Here is an 8764-nt window from a genome sequence, read left to right as displayed (position 1 = left end):
AAGGCTTCTGTTAGAATGAAAAGGAATATTTACTTTAGTTCTGAAAATGAATCAAGACACCAAATGAATGTTTTTGTATTGTTTCATTAGAATAGGAAACTTTCACTCTAGATTATCTTTAAAATAAAAACATAAAAAATATCCTCAAAGTGCAATAAATAAATTTTAAAAATTAAATAAATAAATTTTAAAAATTTGAATACAAATTTCTTCAAATTTTCATATCTGAATTTTCATAGAAGAATATCATTAACATTTATATTATTTGTTTTGATATTTGTGTGACTTATTCATGCAAAAAGCAAGTTTATTAAAGTTTAGATATTTTTTAATAAGAATAATTGTTATTATCATATTTGAAAAATTCTCGACAAGTAAACAATTAATCAGAGCGTAATCTGTTTAAATCTGTAATCTATTTGTTCTTTACAATAAACTCTTACCTATTATTTTGTATTTATATGTAGTTATCAGTGGCTGTAGTGACATTTGATGATAGGAAAGCCGTGTTTCCATAAAAATTTTAAACAATTACAGGAAATGACAAAAATAAACAGTTTATTGATTTTAATTTTAAAATAAATACATTGACAGGAAACAAAGATATAAAAACTTGTTTTTATTATTTTTTATAAACCAACTCTATTCGGCGATTTTCTTCCGCAAAATTTTTAATTACTTTGTTATAAAAATCGCTTGTCGTAGGTTCCGTCAAAGTATTTAAAAGCTGTTTTTCTATTGAAAACAACGCTAGTGACGACAGTCTTTTCTCCGACTGAGTGTTTCTTGCAAAAGTATGAATTCGCTTCATGGTTGAAAAACTGGTTAAAAATTAATGATATTAAATCATATAATTCAGATCGTCATTAATTATAATTTTTTTTTCTAAGAGTGACTCGCGAATACAAATATTGCAATTCACTACGTAATTTAGAATAAAAATAAACAAAATCATCTTTACTTTTTAAATCTTAAAACAATCCATTTAATCAAATAGCTTCCTACCAGTGCCTAATGGATGGAATCATTGGAAGCATTATACCATATTTTGGTGNAATAAATAATTCAAGTTAAATAAGTGAATTATAATAAGTATTGGGAATAAACATATAAGTTATTAAATTAAGTATGCCAACGTTATAGTGTAAATTACTTTATCATCACGACAAAAGTATAACATCAACTCAACACTAATATGATTATTATTTAATTGATTTTTTTATATGTGTGCCGTACAAATAATGACAATTTAAAAAAATAATGCTACTGTTTTTATACCCGAATTTGATAAAATGTTGTACATAGAGAAAGGTCGAAACTGTTTTTCTTTTATTCGTTGTCAATGCCGCAAAATCAACAAAGCAGCATTTATATGCGAGTTTTAAGAAAATTAAACGTTGATTTTACCTGCCATTTGGAGCTTCGAGTTAGAGAAGTTTTACTGTACTTAAGAAATTTTATTCGTAATAAATTAAATTGGTAAAACATACCCATATCCCTCAAGTAATGCTTCCATTCGCATCAAAGTATCCCAATCCTTCGACGATTGGTCTTTTAACCATTCTTGAACAGCTTCACGGTTGTACTGGGAATAATCAGACAAAACAATTTCCGAAAAATATTTACTCGGTGCTGCCATTCTGTGAACAGTCGGGCCACATCCTACGTCAAGAATTCTCTTGCCTCGAAAGGCTTCTGTTAGAATGAAAAGGAATATTTACTTTAGTTCTGAAAATGAATCAAGACACCAAATGAATGTTTTTGTATTGTTTCATTAGAATAGGAAACTTTCACTCTAGATTATCTTTAAAATAAAAACATAAAAAATATCCTCAAAGTGCAATAAATAAATTTTAAAAATTAAATAAATAAATTTTAAAAATTTGAATACAAATTTCTTCAAATTTTCATATCTGAATTTTCATAGAAGAATATCATTAACATTTATATTATTTGTTTTGATATTTGTGTGACTTATTCATGCAAAAAGCAAGTTTATTAAAGTTTAGATATTTTTTAATAAGAATAATTGTTATTATCATATTTGAAAAATTCTCGACAAGTAAACAATTAATCAGAGCGTAATCTGTTTAAATCTGTAATCTATTTGTTCTTTACAATAAACTCTTACCTATTATTTTGTATTTATATGTAGTTATCAGTGGCTGTAGTGACATTTGATGATAGGAAAGCCGTGTTTCCATAAAAATTTTAAACAATTACAGGAAATGACAAAAATAAACAGTTTATTGATTTTAATTTTAAAATAAATACATTGACAGGAAACAAAGATATAAAAACTTGTTTTTATTATTTTTTATAAACCAACTCTATTCGGCGATTTTCTTCCGCAAAATTTTTAATTACTTTGTTATAAAAATCGCTTGTCGTAGGTTCCGTCAAAGTATTTAAAAGCTGTTTTTCTATTGAAAACAACGCTAGTGACGACAGTCTTTTCTCCGACTGAGTGTTTCTTGCAAAAGTATGAATTCGCTTCATGGTTGAAAAACTGGTTAAAAATTAATGATATTAAATCATATAATTCAGATCGTCATTAATTATAATTTTTTTTTCTAAGAGTGACTCGCGAATACAAATATTGCAATTCACTACGTAATTTAGAATAAAAATAAACAAAATCATCTTTACTTTTTAAATCTTAAAACAATCCATTTAATCAAATAGCTTCCTACCAGTGCCTAATGGATGGAATCATTGGAAGCATTATACCATATTTTGGTGTGTAGGTCGGTGCTCTGTTAAGCCCACGCTCGAAAGCGTACAATTTGACAGCCTTACACCATGCAAATATTTTCGCTGTCCTGTATTCGACGATACAGAGCTTCCGTTGGGAATACGCATATACGAATGTATATTCGAATATATAATAGCAATCTTATCATTGTTTTTTACATGTACAGAAATTTTTAATAAAATACATAATGCGGTTGTAATAATATATTAATTTTAAGTAACTCAAAATACGTTAAAATATGAAAATAATCGCGCAATAATTATTTATATTTTAAAAAATACGAGGGAAGAGTCGCTTCCACAGCTTCCACGGACGGTACACCGCTATTAGTTATTACAGAATTACAAAATACAGTTATTCTACAAGAAAAATTTAATAATATTTTCTATATGATAAATAGTAGGCTGATAAGCGAGCCTATCTAATGTGTAATTAAAATATAATTTATTTTCTATACAAAATGATCAATTAATCAAAAATAGATGTTATCACTTAGATGTTACCTTTGCGGTTACATTATGTCAATTTATAATTCAATAATAGAAATTTTAGATTTCGTGAGTTTTTCTTTGTTTAAAATATTTAAGTGATTTCATTAGAAATTAACTAAATATTTCTTAATACAAATTGCTATTTAAATTAAAACTTACCATAGCGAAATATTTGATGCAGCAAAATGAAACAAATTCTTCTATTTCTATCATATTATTGAGAACATTTCGATAATTGATGGTGAAATTTCGATCTACGTAGAATTTGGAGAAAGCATATCTGTCTTCAGAGTCAATTTTCATTACTGCTGTTTATAATATGCACAAGAGAGTCTAAATTAAAGAGTAACTCTGCATTAAATGAACATCATTATAAGGAATGGCAAGTAAATTAACAATATAGACCTATATATATATATAATAACAAACACGATAACTATACGATAAGATATTAAATTGATTTATGCAATTATGATAGTATCTACTTTAATGGTTTAAGTCGATTGTGTAGCGAAGGAATCTCTCTTTTCGTAACTTCAAATTAAATTGAAATATGATTCGAATCTACGAATTTTAACTAAGGATGCACCGATAAGCAAAATGGCCGATTACCGATTACCGATTAATCAGCCATGCATTATCGGCCGATACCGATTAATCGCCCGATTAGTGTTAATAATTTATTGCATTAATAGTGTGAGATCCCGGAGTTATTTATACAGTTAATTATAATGTCGAAAAAACCCATTTTTCTCCACCTGGTATTTCCATCTCCCTGGGGTCAGGTAAACAAGAGACGATCGAATATCCTCGCAAAATCAACAAACTCTTCCTTTGTTTCTGAAATAAATCTCAACACTTAATTGTTGATGCATGGAAACTTCGACATTGTTTAAAAAGCTGTAGTGTTTCTGTGTTTAACAGAAACAAAATATATTTCTTTAACCGCTGATATTTGGACAGCAACTACAAACAATTCTCCTGTTTTAAGTGTAACAGCCCACTGGTTGAAGGATGATTTTCAGCAGAAAAATATTTTGAAAATTGTTTCCTTTAAAGGTTCCCACACGGCTACACGAATCAGTGAACAGTTAAAAATTGTTCTTGAACAGTATAAGTTGACAAGTGATAAGATATTCTTAGTACTAAGAGATTTTGCAGCAAATCTGGTAGCTGGAATTAGGAATTCAACTTAAAAACATTATCGTGCTTTATACATACGCTGCAGCTGACATTAAACGAATGCATATTTTCTGAACAAGATGTGAAAACTATAATAACAGTTAATAGACATATTGTCACACATTTCAATCATTCTGCTGTAGCTGTAATCAAATTGGAAAATTTGCAAGAAAAGTTAGGTTTGCAGAAACACAAATTAATTGAAGATGTTCCTACTCGCTGGAGTTTTACATACTACATGTTGGAACAGCAAAAGGCCCTTGTCACAGATAATAAAATTCCTACGTTGAGCCCATATCAGTGGTCTCTCGTTGAAAAAAATTGTTCTACTTGTAAAACCATTCAAAGAAATTACTGTGGAAAGCCAGCAAACGAGAAGCCACTTCATCTTCAATAATTCCCACAATAGAGACTCTGAAATTATTCTTATCAAAAGCAAAGATCAGAAGTTCCTTTAGTGGCATTAATACCACAATAGAAGAACTAGAAAATTCAATAAAAATAAATTTTCAGCATATATAGAAAACAAGTCTTTATGTTTATCGTTTTTATTAGATTCAAAATGAAATTTCAAAAAGAGGATATGGTAGAAGAAATAAAAATATGGGCAATTGATAGCTTAGAAGATGTTGATAATTCAAAATCTCAATAAGAATTAAATTCTGAAGATTCTACTTCTGGAGGTGATCAAGATGGTGGTGAATTTCTAAGTTTTTCTGATTTATTTGATGAATTAGCTTCTGGTAAACAAAAGAATGAAGAATAGCATGTTTTTAAAAAAAAAAAAAAAAAAACGAAAGAGACGAACAAACGTTTCGATCAAGAATTAGAAACATATTTATATTTACCCTTTAAACAAAGACATAGTGACCTATTTTTGTGGTGGAAAAGTTCAAAAGAACTTTTTCCTAATTTGAGCAAAATAGCTATGAAATATTTAAGTGCCCCAGCATCTTCCATTGAAAGTGAAACAATTTTCAGCACTGGAGGTAACATTTATGAGCCGGCAAAAAATAGGTTATGCCCTGAAAATGGTGAAATTCTCATGCTTTTGCATTACAATTTAATGGTCTTACAGTTTGAATATTAAATTTTTATTTGTTTTATATGTTTAAAGTTTAAACTTTATATTATACGTTATATTACAGTCGACCCCCCCTATAACACGGTAGATACGTTCCTCTTTTTATGAATCCAACTTATAGGAGTCCAGCCAATCACAGCCCGGCACGTATGCAGTTTACGGACTACGGCTGTTTGAAAGGTTTCTTCCATAAAATTAATCTATTCTAGACTAATTCGACTCAACATTTCCAAAATACGTATAATTTTTTGGGAATAATCCATATAAACTATGTTATAAACAAAAAATTGTAGGTTTACTTATCGAGTGTGCACCGTTCGACGACGCCGTTGCTTAAGCTTGTTTTCGACGTGGAGATTGTCATCGAATGCGCTCGCGTGCTTCCTGATAAATAATTTTTTTGTCGAAAATTCGATAAACTTTAGAGACATCATTAATATATATATAATTTTTATGGACGTTAAATAATAAATGGTTTTTGATAGGTCCGCTTCTTAAACTCAACGGTTTGTACAATCCTGTCGCGACACGAGTCGGCGATGACGTATTACCGAATTATAGGAGTTTTTTAAGCATGTTTGTACGAATAATGTCGCAATTTTTTCGCCGTGATATAGGAATCCGAACTATAGGAACTTGTGTTATAGAGGGGTCGACTGTATACTTATAATATGTATCGATAAAAGGAAAAATTTGAATTGTAAAATTTTTTTAATATTCAGTTTGTCATGTAATAATGTAATGTATAACAGAAATTTATTAGTTTTTATTACTAGCATTGTACATAACATTCTAACAAAAATACCAAAATGTAAAATTGGCCGATTATCGAAACCGATTAATCGGGGGAATGGCCGATACCGATTAATCGGCTAAGTGGCCGATACGGCGGATCACCGATTACTTATCGATTCATCGGTGCATCCTTAATTTTAACATATAGAAAATTAATTTATTTTAAAAATTTATTTGAAAATGTAAGAAATTTTAACATAATCTGGTGCCAAAACAAAATACAATAAATAAAAGTATAAATTTCAAAAAGATGACAACAACTACAATAAATTTAGGGAAAAATGTGGTATATAAATTTAGTGGCAGTTCTATAAATCCAAATGTATATCGTTTATTTTTAAAAAGTGTTTCAAAAATTGATAAAAATCGAATTAAAAAAAAGAGATTTGCAATGGAATGGATATAAAAAAAGAATCGTTTGTCGCTCTTTGGTAGACTGTATCAAATAATGTACACACTTGCGGTTTGCTAAACGTTTAATGCGGATTGCGGACCGTTACACAAAAACAAGAAAACAAAATGGCCGTTACAGCGATACTCTCGAATGGAGTCTTTTAAATTTTTTTGTTACAAAATGCGGTGGCGCTCGAGGCGCCAACGGGCTTGCGTTGAAGTAATACTTCGATAAACAATTGTAAACAAGTTAAACAAATTTAAATTTAAAAATTACAACACAGATGGCGCGTGTAGGTTACCAATACGAAGCACAGTTTTTCTAGATGGACAATTTGATTATGCTTCTCTTTAAAACACCTCCAGGGGTTTTTACCAGAACCACTCTCAAACAATCTTTCTAGTGTACTCTTCGACGTATACGTATTTACTAGTGATGTAACGAATATTCGGTTTCTATTCGGTATTCGGCCGAATACAGAATACCTAAAAACAGGAGTAAGAAATAACAAAAACACAGTAAATTAATCATTTTGATATTTAGATTTAATGTTATGGGGTTGATGTTGTTTGTTTATATTTATTTATAACTTATAACATGCACAAAATAAAAAAAATAATATTAGTCACTTGTATTCACAATTTATAATTACAAAGATCAGCACACTACACACCTATTCGTTCGAGAATCGTCGCACATCTGAGGGTCTGACCCTGCCTATCCTTCTTTTTAAGCGCTCGTCCTTGCTCTTCTCTTTCTTTTTCCTCTATCGCTCTAGTCCACGTATGCCTAGGCGTACATCATAATACGCCCTCACGATACTTTCGATTCGTCACTTTTCCGTCGTAAAGTTCCCATTTTCCAATTACGTGACTCGTAGCCTGGTGATAACGGAGAAAAGAGACAGATAGGACGTCGATATAAGTCACAGTTATGATTTCACAGATCCGAGACGGCTCGGTAGCCCGAACGACCCCAGGCTTTCGGCCGTGACTTTCATTACAAGCATTTAGCTTTGCGAAGTCTATGACAACAATTGTTTGACATCGACGGCCGCGAATTTCGCGCCAATAAGCTGCCTCGACTCATTCGATTATGTTATCGACTCAATTTCATATTTATTTTCACATTTTCACTTCGCGGTCCTTCTCTCTTCTTTTTCCGTTATTTACACGTGTCAGGGCGGCACTTTTTAGGGGGCGGCAAAATTTCACAATAAATAATAATAATATCTTGTAAAATTTTGAAACATCCTAATCTATACTTGCATCACGCCTACGATAGTGCTATCGTCCGGACTAGAGATTGTAAATTTACCGACTTTTTCATTTACCGGTAATTTGGTAAATAAAAATTAAAATACCGGTTTACCAGTAAATTACCGGTAATTTTTTTCCTGAAAAATAAAATTAAGGTGATAAAAATTATAAGTAATTTTGATTTCCGTTTCACATTTTTTATTTCAAAGATATAGAATATAAAAAATATATAAATTAAAGTGTTATTCTAAACAAACTGTAATAATAACTTTTAGATACAGAAATAAAATAATACAGAAAAATAAAAATAAAACAGAAATAATATATAGTACCTAATACCATTTTATCGATTACCATTTTTTAAAAAATTACTTCTCAAGAAATTTAAATTATTTAAAGTCTTTTCTTCTAATTTTGTCTAGACTTTTTCGGACAGCATCTTTAAGTAATAAAAATTTTTCCAGCATGTTTAGTAAGCTATTCCACCTGGTTCTACAATCTAAAATTAAAGAAAGTTCTTTTCGTGAGAGTAATGGGGATTCCCCACAAAAATAGGGTTAGAATAATACATATTTTGCACAATCTTAAGGCATAATGTTAGAATCTTGTAATAAATATTTGTATTTAATTATTTTAAACAGTTGTTAGAAGTAAAAAGTTTATTTATTTAAGGTACAAATTTTAATGTTATTTTGCAATAATATTGCTTTAATGTCCTGTCATAATGTGGTGTATTCAAAATTGCTATTAATTTAAAAAGTACGTGAAATATTTACGTATTATTATTTTTAAATATTAAAAAAA

The 8764-nt window shown here is 29.6% G+C and overlaps 1 long non-coding RNA gene across 1 annotated transcript in view; it reads right to left on the bottom strand.

The window, feature by feature from the left end:
* Positions 1–1496: 1496 nt before the first annotated feature.
* The window catches only part of LOC111633521, a 15182-nt gene continuing 7914 nt past the window's right edge, over positions 1497–8764 (bottom strand). The window contains exons 2-3 of the long non-coding RNA XR_002758071.1: positions 3406–3579; positions 1497–1695 (exon numbers count right to left, since the gene is read on the bottom strand). This is a non-coding gene — a long non-coding RNA (uncharacterized LOC111633521). The remainder of the gene's footprint in view (positions 1696–3405; positions 3580–8764) is intronic.

This window comes from Centruroides sculpturatus, unplaced genomic scaffold (assembly GCF_000671375.1).
Source record: "Centruroides sculpturatus isolate CEXI.00-Female unplaced genomic scaffold, Cexi_2.0 scaffold54, whole genome shotgun sequence".
Classification (NCBI taxonomy): domain Eukaryota; kingdom Metazoa; phylum Arthropoda; class Arachnida; order Scorpiones; family Buthidae; genus Centruroides; species Centruroides sculpturatus.
Note: the sequence above shows the minus strand (reverse complement) of the source record. Positions and strands in the feature narration are given on the sequence as shown.